At 43.7% G+C, this 11278-nt stretch overlaps 1 protein-coding gene across 2 annotated transcripts in view; it reads left to right on the top strand.

The window, feature by feature from the left end:
- Positions 1-5680: 5680 nt before the first annotated feature.
- RAF1 (Raf-1 proto-oncogene, serine/threonine kinase) overlaps positions 5681-11278 on the top strand; it is an 83999-nt gene continuing 78401 nt past the window's right edge. For both annotated transcript variants that reach the window (XM_014951674.1, XM_014951673.1), the window contains exon 1: positions 5681-5901. The gene's annotated coding sequence lies outside the window, so the exon portion shown is untranslated. The remainder of the gene's footprint in view (positions 5902-11278) is intronic.

Raw genomic sequence — 11278 nt, 5'->3', positions numbered from 1 at the left:
GCACTGAGCATCAAGGATGCAGTTTCAGCCACAAAACAGTCCTTATCAGCACCAAGGAGTGTCTTTGTTCTCATCCTGGCTCTTGACCTGTATCGCGAAGGTAAATATGCTTTTTCCTACCTGTGTCTATTGCACGGGATAAGCAAGAATGAGCAGCTGTGGAAGTCTGAAGACTTTGTTCCCACAATTACAGCTGAAATCCTGGACTGATCTAAAGATGTTTGCCACCCTTTGTGCAACATTGGCTTCAACGAAACTCCTGCTTACTTACTTCTAATGATAATATTTTACATCTACCATACATACACAGCAAGTATACATTTTTCAAATCCTGAAGGTCTATGTATCTTTACTGCTGCTCCATGCAGTTTGGGTGGTGCATTGATCATGTTGACAGTATAACATCCAATTCTATATCATTGGATTATGTTATGAAGGACATCACAGAGAATTCACCCATGGTTACATGATGGTGAAGGTCTGAGACTAAACCCCAGGAGTCTCTCCCACAAATCCCTACCATAATCCAGTTGTAACTGTTGACTCGGAGGACTCCAGCATCCTCTCCCTGGTTTTGCCTCTGCTGAGATGCTGAATTGCTACTAGGGCAGTTTATGAAGCCAAACAATTTACTGCTTCCTTCTGCACTCATGAATGAACTCATGACACCCCAGGCCACCCAGAATTATCAGAATCATCAGAATTATTCTGGTCATCAGTTTTATGAGGTAAACAAAATGAGAGTTCTTTTTCTCCAAAACGATATTAGTTCTGCATTGTTTTAGGCTATCATTTTTAGACTCAGCCCTGTCCCAGATGTACAAAAAAATCTAGTTTGCTGTTTAGTAATATGGTGTGACTGTCTTTCTAAGAAAGAGAGAGGCTAGTGATACTCCTAAATGATGTAATAGTCATATGGGAGTTCACTCCCCTGCTCAGATTTGGTTCCTGGTTTTCAGTGTCTCATCTATAAAGCAATATATATAACATCGAAATTTCAAGGGCGTTGGGAGCCTGTGTAAGAAAGGCAAACAAATGTTAACTACTGTATCATCTTAGCATATCAAAGTGGCCAGGTACAGAAATTTCTCTAAGAAAGCCAGGATTTTGTTAATGTTGTCTTGCTTTTAATTTTTTGAGTATTAAATGACAAGCATGAGGGCATAAGGCATATTTGAGTCAACAGGGAGAATTCAGTTATATCTATCAGGAGATAACAATGATGTAAAAAGAGACCAGAAAGGATAGCCCACTTTGATTCTGAAAAAGAAAAATAATCATTTAACAATTAATTTATTTGGAATAACATATTTGCTCATTTTAGTAGTGATGTATTTAACTGTAGCCAGGATTCTAATTTGCTACAGCCAGCCAGGCATCTGCTTGCCTGCCCTGCCCACATCTGTACACAGGCATTTTTGAAAGCACTTGCCTCCTTCGGGCTTGGGTTTCTGATATGGATAAGCATCCATAAATCATACCCAAAAGTAGTGAGAAAGAAACCAAGTAAAAATACTGTAACAACACTCAAGGAGCAAGACAAGTCAGTAACAGAATGGTATTGCTAGGAAACAGAGCTCCTTGAAAATCATCTTTGCATACGTAATGTTTTTTCATCACTGAACCTGTTACAGCTAATTTCTTTACGCACAAACAATTAAGTCAAAGGAAGTACAAAGTATATGTTATAAATGAATATTCAGTCTACTGATAAGTTCAGATCATGATACATAAGAAATGAGAAGTATACTTATTTCTTTATGTGAAGGAAATGCCTAGGGAAGTAGATATTTAAGCTTTTTGGCTGATGGCTTATACAACAGGCAGAGTCAGCTGTGATTTGGAACTGCATTTAAAAAATGTGTCAATGAAACCCATGCATTGAGCAAAACAGCACTTCAGCTCAGAGATCTGAATCTGATTAACATTTGATAGACACGTAAGTTTTCACTCCCCGTGAAACAAGAGGGAGAGGAGGTCACATCCTTCTCAGACTAAAGCAAAATCCTCACATTGAAGGAATTAATGTAAAATGATTTGGCTCTGCTAATTCTGGCATGTTCTGTATTCAAAGTAACTCAAATAAAAAATGGGAGTCCACTTCTTTCCACCCCAAATCTAGATACTGCAGGTTAGACTGTGTGGGCACTCTCATCCCCTCTCAAAAACATCATTAAGGCTGCTCTCTTTAATGTTACGGGACTGAATAAAAACCTTTGGATCTGAACTTAAATTGTCTGTACCTTCCACAATTATCTCCACATCATTGGTTCTAAAATCTGCCTTCTCCACAGTGCAAATTTCTAGATTAATGGTTTTTACCATGTCCAAAAAACCAGAAAGAGTAAGTCGATGAGTTAAAGAGCAATGTGCCTGCAAGAAACATGTCGGGGTAGGTAGGAAGCAATCCTTCTTTGGAGATTAGTTGAAGAGAAACTGTTTATTAGCGGCAGCTACACAGCGCACAGATCAGGGCTTGAATAAAATACACTTGCATTTGAGAATAAAACAGAAGGATTTATGTTTACCCTAATGCATAGGACTCACTGTCTGCTTTACAAATATTTACGTGCTAAGAGCTTAAGGCTTCTTGTGTGTCCTGCTCTCATGGACTCACTCCTATATTTCTTGGTGACAGAAATGGAAGAAGTGGATGAATCATGCCCAGCAGTGGTAAGCCAGTTCTTACTGTTAAGTCATCTAAGCAGCACCCCATTTTCTTTTTCTAACTGCCTCAGGCTACCATATGGCCTTCCTAGAATATCTGGCTGCATTTCCTGCCCAGTGCAAACCTTTCTGCACCACCCATCACAGAAAAAGCACCACCACGTACATTCAAAGCTGTATACAAACACATACCACACTTAAAGTCACTTTTAGTGAGGTAACTTGTTAAATAGGATGTAATATATAGCCCAAAATGATGCTTTGGGTCTCAACATTAAAAGGGCCTGTATTGCAGCTGTATTGCAGCCACCCATGCTTTCTGATGGAGGGGTCTTCCCCAGCAGGAAAGACACTGACAGAGCCCAGTGGGGTGTCATGCATTTTCTGTCCTGGTGGTCACTCCTGCTTTTCAATGCTAATTACAGCTCGGGTTGTGCTAACCTCAAGAGGCTCCTTGGTGGTGGATAGTCCATAGCACCTCCCAGTTCCCCGGAGACCAGCCTTGAGCTCCTTCTCCAAGCCCTGTGGACCAAGCAGAGAGTTTTCTGAGACAGTCTTAATATTTGTGAGCTCTCTGACAAGTGCTGTGTCAGCTCACACTGTCCGACTTCATCTGTGGATATCCTGAATGTTAGAGAACAGAAAAAAAAATGAAGAGCAGATCAGACACCCCTTTAGCAGATCAGCATTACTGGCTTACCAATAGAGATGCGAAGGAAGGGAAGGGAAGGGAAGGGAAGGGAAGGGAAGGGAAGGGAAGGGAAGAGGAAGAGAAAAGGAAGAGAAAAAGAGTAAGTCAACAGGCAAACTGCCAATGGTCAAATTGCAAGCATCTTTGTCTCATCACTAAGCCATGATGTGAAGCACTTTCAAGTAGGTGTATGAGGCTGCTAGGCAGCAGCAGGGAGAGAAAGTTAAGGCTTTGGGTCATTTATGGAAAAATCTTGATGAGAAGAACAACTCTGTGGAAAAGCTGCATCAATATGGGAGACTAGCGAGTTTTCCACTTTAGCTGTGCTCAACATGATGAGACTCTGCAGCATCACGGTGGCAACAGCAGTTCCTAAACTGTGATATTCAGTATCAGGGGTAAATAATATCCATTTTCTTTTGTTTCCTTTTAAGAGTTTGCTAACTGGGACAATGAGGATGAAAGGTTAACCATGAACCAGGAGGATCGAGGAGAACCAAGAGGAGCAGTGATACAAAGAGTAACTGAAAAATCAGAGGATGAGAACAGAGCAGGAGATTACACAGGGCACGTCTTTACCATCTCTTCTCAGTCCATGCCACAGCAGACCAGTGAAGGCAGAACCCTTCCTGTGCCTATGTACAGTGGCATCACTCACAGCTGGCAGAACAACTTCAGACTGGCTGTCCACATTTCGAATTAGTTGAGCAAACATGCCAGGGAGACCAAAAAAAGAGAGAAGTTTCTTCATGCAATGGAGGAAACTGATAGTTCTTTTACTCTATGTTTGCTGCTTATGAAGAGACAGAGAAGCTGCCTTGTAAAAAATTAATTTTCAAGCAATTCTGGTGTTACATACAATCTATATACTCAATGCATTGGCAGAGCAGTGTTCCTGTTCTCTCCACGTGGAGTTTTGCTGTTGCAGTGTCCTTTGCTCCATGCTCAGACCAACGCTTTCTTCATTTCTCCCGATTTGCACTCTTTCTTGGCAACAAACAATCAAGCCTGCCAAACCGTAGATAAATAACAAGGTGAAGTGCAAGGGCAGGAGTTGAGCATTTACCACCCAGCTGAATGAACTTTATTCCCTGGAGGCTGCAGGAGGAGCAGTGGTTGAGTGAGCTGCGCACGGGATGGGCGGTCTGAGCGCTGGATTCTAATCCGGGCTGCGCTGCTGACTCATCACGTCACCTTTGGGAAATAACTGCCTCCATACACTTGTTTTTTCTTCCCTGAAGTGGTCACGCTCCGTTGTAGACACTAGTTACCATGGCTACAGATCCTAGAATAGTTAGGATGAACAATTTCCCAATCAGATAATCTGGCAATCCTTCCATTTTGTGCTCTGCTACAGGAAGAAAAGGGCCAGAAGTGACAGAAAATTAAAAAGTGAGGTCAAGCAAGGTAATTCAGCTCCTTAGTATCAGAGAGTGGTATCAGAGAGCAGACTTATTCCAGTTACATACTGTGGAATAGTCAGGTAAAAGCCTGACACCTACTCACCACGGGCTGGGTGGCTGATGGTGGCCCATATTAATCCTAACCAGCCCTGGTAGTTGCAGTTGTGTGTGTATTAAATGAGCCATCATAACTTGGAAAATCTGACCTGCAAGATTATTGTCAGCAGCGACCTGCTGCCAAGCAGCCTATTCTTATTTATTCCACTAAAGTCAACCTTGCTGACACAAGCCTTTTCTAAAGGCAATCTGCTTTGTGCATGCCTGTCCTGTTACTAGGTTACTAGAGAATGAAATATTTTTTTTTGTAAATCCCTGTTCTTGCTTTTGGAAGTCCGGTCACACAAATCTGTTGTCGAACAGGCCTATTTGCATCTTTGATTTCTATTTACTTACCCCTAACCCTTTCCCAGCTATTCTTTACATTTTGATGAACTCTTCTTGCCTCCTTTCCCAAGCCCTGCCGTAAGATAAATAGAGGATTCCGACTATTTGGTTTTGGCCAGTGCCAAGGTTTTTGCTCTGGGCAGCGTGCTGATCGTGGCTGCAATTCCTGGCTCGCGGGGACCGGGGATCCAGTTACATTTGCTGGCGTCAAGCAGACTCTACAGACCACTGTGAAATACTGAGGCTAAAAATAAAAGAGTGCAAAAGCACGAAACCAAAGAGAGCGGGATATTAAAATTCCAGGAAAACTGTAGAAAAGTTTGGGAGAGGCACACAAGCAGCCTCGGGGGAGAAGACTGATATATTGGGGGATTTTAAATGAAGCCCATGGGTTTGCCGTTTTTAGCTCCATCGGCCATGTGACACTGGAGCTCAGGCTGTGGGTGCAGGTATTTCTGCGAGCACAGAGGACGCACCAGAGCCTTGTGGAGAGGGGGATCCTTGGGGCTGTCTCGGCGTCTCCCCTCTGCCCTCCCCAAGGACCCTTACCCCAGGTGGGCTCCGTCTCCGCTTCCACACATCCCGGTGGGCTCCGTCTCTGCTTCCACACGTCCTCCACCTTGGGATTTCGCCCTCAGAATCGCCGCCGATGGTGCCAGGGGGCTGGCTGGGCCTGGGGAGAAGATTCGGGCTCTGGTGAGTCTCAGGGGGAAAAGGGTGGGTGGGGGGAATATTATTTTCACAGCTTTTGTAGCGCTTTGAATTGTACACTGACATATGGAAGATTAATGAATCCGTGAATCCAGGCTAAAGGGTCAGGATTAAATACTTGCTGGACCTGCTTCCCAAGGTTAAATTAATTAGTCTCCAACCTGATAGAAAAGCCCAAGTGCTGTTTCTAAGGGGTATTTTATGTATATCATATAAAGAATTGGGTGGGAATTCTCCTCATATGCTGAGGAAAAAATCTAATAAACTTTGAAGTTGCCTTTTCCTATTTAAATATGAAACCAGCACAAGAATTAAGTTTTACCAAGTACAAAATGGCATTTTAAAGTGAAACATTTGGTGTGACTGTCCTCCCCTGAGCAGCGTGGTTCCATTTTAGGGTTTCAGACTGCCTGTGTTTGAATTGTTTGTGAAAATTCTTTCTAGATTTAATCAAGGTCTATTTGCAGGAGATTTTATTTCTGCCTTCTTTTTTGATGCTTTGAAATTAAAACCCCGGTGACTGTGAAACTGGGGTTTAAAAGTAGCTGTGTGTTTGCATAACAATGTATAATATATACACAATACTGGAGCTCCATGGCTACCCGTAATTGCAGCGATAGTGTATCTGCAGCGGGAGCTCCCTGGGAGTTTGCATATAGGTCAGAAGTTTCCAAGTGAGGACTGAGATTATAGGTATTATGGATTGCATTTTCCAAGTATGCCACAGTTTAGTCACAGGACTCGTTAGTGTTTGTGAGAGCTGTGAAGTCGTTTCACACCAAGCTGCAAGTTCAGCCCCGTGTACCTGAACCAGCCCCGGTTCATGTTGGTGGGACATGGCACGGCCTCGCCGTACCTCCCGCTTCGCTTCCTTACTGCATCGCTGCACGCAGCCTGTCGCAGAGGATGAAGCAATGAGTCTCAACATCTCACTTTCCTGGCCTTGTGTCTTATGTAATTTTTAGATTTCCTTTGGTTCTTGATCTTAAGTGCAGGAACTCCCACTGTGCTTTCTAAAGAAACCCAGAAGTCACAGAATCACAGAATGATTAGAGTTGGAAGGGACCTTAAAGCCCATCCAGTGCCACCCCCTGCCCTGGGCAGGGACACCTCCCACCACACCAGGTTGCTCCAAGCCCCCTCCAACCTGGCTTTGAACCCCTCCAGGGATGGGGCAGCCACAGCTTCTCTGGCCAACCTGGGCCAGGCTCTCACCACCCTCACACCAAACAAGTTCTTCCTGAAATCTCACCTCAATCTCCCCTCTTTCAGGCTCGAACCCTTCCCCCTCATCCTACGACTCCCCTCCCTGATCCAGAGTCCCTCCCCATCTCTCCTGGAGCCCCTTGAGGGACTGGAAGGGGCTCTAAGGTCTCCCTGGAGCCTTCTCTTCTCCAGGCTGAAGCCCCCAACTCTCTCAGCCTGTCCTCCCAGTAGAGGGGCTCCAGCCCTCCCAGTATCTCCATGATGTCTTCTCTGGCCCGCTCCAGCCCTCCCAGTATCTCCATGATGTCATCTCTGGCCAGAAATAAGTGGATGTTTAAAACTCCATGGGTATTTTTGTTTTGGGGTCCCTTCTAATACTCTAAGACAAAACCTTTGTTGTCCCAATTGTGAGACCTTGAAAGTAGTTCACATGCAGCATTTTATGCAAGTTAATTGTTTTTTAGTAGTTTAACTAAAATGAAATGTTATGATGACATATAACAATTTAAAAGACACAATCCAAATGTTTTAAAAGCTGTACTGCTAATTTACATTTCTTCATTTCCCTCATTAGCTTTGTTGAAGAAAATTGGACCTATATATTTTAATTTACAGCAGAGGAACAGCTAACAGAACCATATGGTGGGCATTTGAAGCTGTTTCATTGTGTCTCAGGCTGCGTGTGCTCTAAACAAAAACCCCCTAAAAATAAATATGCAAAATACCCGTTACTTGTATATATGAACATGGCAGACTCCTTTATAGTTCTGCAGCTTAACAGCCGATTAAGCACACCTTGCAGTGAGAGATTGTGAGAGTAGCAAGGAAGGAACCAAACACCTATTTGGTTATCTCTCACTCTATTATCCCACGTCACTTGCTGAGTTGGTACATCTGATTTAGACAAACTCACGTCAGAGTTTGTGTGAGGACTCGCAGTTGCTCTGAAGTAGCCAGAAAGGCTACTCCTTCTGGCAGGATCTGAGCCCCCTGAGCCAGGCACCGTGCCCAGATAGCAGAGGTTCTCCTTCTTGCTGTTCAGCCCTCACAGGCTCCAGTGACACCTCATCTACCTGCTGTTCCAGCTGTAGAGCCTCTATTTAATAAAGATGAGTGAATAGGCTGAATTTCTCATTAAAACTGTCAAACTGTCCCCCAAAGATTTATTTTTTTTTCCCTAGATAGTGTGAGGTTTAATAGATTTCAGCTATTTATTTGGAATTTATTTCAAGGAAATAAGTCATTCATATCCTCTGATAGAAAAAAATAATCCAAGCTTCTTGATGACTGCCCACAGTTGGACAATATCTGGCAGCAGCTCAGAAGTCACAAGAAAAGCAATAATATCCTCCTTTATCAGAGCCTATGTCAGCCAGGATATTCAGCACACAGGAAGGCCTGGAATTGCTGCCTAACTCTTAAATTCTTCAGCTGCCTCAGAATTGTAACTTCTCACAACTCCCTCAGTCTTGTGTGTGTCCAGGTTCTCTCCCTCTGTGTGTCCACGTTCTTTTGAAATCCTTCCTCTCCCCATTCAGTAAAAATAAGTGTTGGATGAAACCCTACCCTACCTTTTCTTATGGCTGAAAGAGAGGTCGAGACGTGGTAGGGGACATGAAGTACCAATTCCTCTTTTCTGCAGTGGGGAACTGAAGCAGAGGCTCAGCAATTTGCTCAAGGACACCCGATTTCCACTAGTGGTGAGGGGACCTAATCAGGCTCAGTGAAGCTCAGAGGAAGCTATGGGTAGTGTGGAGGGAGGGACAAGCAGACTCTGTACCAGAAAGATCCAGTGTAACTGTAGGGCAGAATGAGGTCAAAATAAACTGACATTTAGGAGTGGCAGAAAGATAAAGTTCTGAAGGAGGTCAAGATCAGCAAAAAAGAATTGTAGAGACCCGAAGGATGCTTAGCACAGTCCCAGATCTGTTCCACTGTAGTGAGGAAAGCAAGCGATAGGAACATCATTTATCTTCTTCCTTCATCTTATCTTCTTTCTGATGTACCTTCTAAGAGTAAATGTGTCAGAAGTCTCATGTGAAGTCTGGGCGTTGGGTTCTGCCTTTATCGCCTGTCTCCGAAAGCACAAACCAATCACGGGGTACGCTCTGGGGAACACGCAAAAGTTTCTTGAGAGGTTTGGTGTGGGTCGTTTACATTTCAGGGCTTCAACATTTAAACTCTCTCTCCACCAGGAGAAAGGATAACGGCCACAGTGCCCGGGTAGAAGCCCATGCTGTTAATTATTTCAGGTTGGTAGGGACTGTAAATGAACAAGTGATTCTGCCTGTAAATAAAACTGGAGGATGTCCAGCAAGGGGAGCTCCATCAGTCCACAAGAGGTCAACAGACACACCCGCTCTGAAGTAGCCAGAAAGGCTACTCCTTCTGGCAGGATCTGAGCCCCCTGAGCCAGGCACCGTGCCCAGATAGCAGAGGTTCTCCTTCTTGCTGTTCAGCCCTCACAGGCTCCAGTGACACCTCATCTACCTGCTGTTCCAGCTGTAGAGCCTCTATTTAATAAAGATGAGTGAATAGGCTGAATTTCTCATTAAAACTGTCAAACTGTCCCCCAAAGATTTATTTTTTTTTCCCTAGATAGTGTGAGGTTTAATAGATTTCAGCTATTTATTTGGAATTTATTTCAAGGAAATAAGTCATTCATATCCTCTGATAGAAAAAAATAATCCAAGCTTCTTGATGACTGCCCACAGTTGGACAATATCTGGCAGCAGCTCAGAAGTCACAAGAAAAGCAATAATATCCTCCTTTATCAGAGCCTATGTCAGCCAGGACATTCAGCACACAGGAAGGCCTGGAATTGCTGCCTAACTCTTAAATTCTTCAGCTGCCTCAGAATTGTAACTTCTCACAACTCCCTCAGTCTTGTGTGTGTCCAGGTTCTCTCCCTCTGTGTGTCCACGTTCTTTTGAAATCCTTCCTCTCCCCATTCAATAAGTGTTGGATGAAACCCTACCCTACCTTTTCTTATGCCTGAAAGAGAGGTCGAGACGTGGTAGGGGACATGAAGTACCAATTCCTCTTTTCTGCAGTGGGGAACTGAAGCAGAGGCTCAGCAATTTGCTCAAGGACACCCGATTTCCACTAGTGGTGAGGGGACCTAATCAGGCTCAGTGAAGCTCAGAGGAAGCTATGGGTAGTGTGGAGGGAGGGACAAGCAGACTCTGTACCAGAAAGATCCAGTGTAACTGTAGGGCAGAATGAGGTCAAAATAAACTGACATTTAGGAGTGGCAGAAAGATAAAGTTCTGAAGGAGGTCAAGATCAGCAAAAAAGAATTGTAGAGACCCGAAGGATGCTTAGCACAGTCCCAGATCTGTTCCACTGTAGTGAGGAAAGCAAGCGATAGGAACATCATTTATCTTCTTCCTTCATCTTATCTTCTTTCTGATGTACCTTCTAAGAGTAAATGTGTCAGAAGTCTCATGTGAAGTCTGGGCGTTGGGTTCTGCCTTTATCGCCTGTCTCCGAAAGCACAAACCAATCACGGGGTACGCTCTGGGGAACACGCAAAAGTTTCTTGAGAGGTTTGGTGTGGGTCGTTTACATTTCAGGGCTTCAACATTTAAACTCTCTCTCCACCAGGAGAAAGGATAACGGCCACAGTGCCCGGGTAGAAGCCCATGCTGTTAATTATTTCAGGTTGGTAGGGACTGTAAATGAACAAGTGATTCCGCCTGTAAATAAAACTGGAGGATGTCCAGCAAGGGGAGCTCCATCAGTCCACAAGATGTCAACAGACACACCCGTAACCAAAGCACCTAACTCACCAACCTTGAAACACTTGCTTGAAAGGTTGGGCACACTACAGCTTCAAAGAAATAGTTGGAAAATGCTTAACAGACTAAAGTTAATGATTTTTCCTTCTTGGGCAATTGGTTGTTGCTACTTTATCCATATGGACACACACACGCACACAATATCGCCTTAGGGCAGCATGAAAATTTACAGTCCAAATAATTTGTTGGCAAACTAATAACCAAGAGAAATCAGGATTTTATGTTTGGAAATGTCAAGTGGACATGATTATTCAGTGATTCTGTTATCTATGCCACTTGGATGTATAGTGTCATATTCTCAGACAGCTTTAACATCTAGCTTACTGTCTTTACATGCTTTATGTCACTCCATCTAT

The sequence above is a fragment of the Calidris pugnax genome, unplaced genomic scaffold, assembly GCF_001431845.1.
Source record: "Calidris pugnax isolate Ruff unplaced genomic scaffold, ASM143184v1 scaffold201, whole genome shotgun sequence".
Classification (NCBI taxonomy): Eukaryota; Metazoa; Chordata; class Aves; order Charadriiformes; family Scolopacidae; genus Calidris; species Calidris pugnax.
Note: the sequence above shows the minus strand (reverse complement) of the source record. Positions and strands in the feature narration are given on the sequence as shown.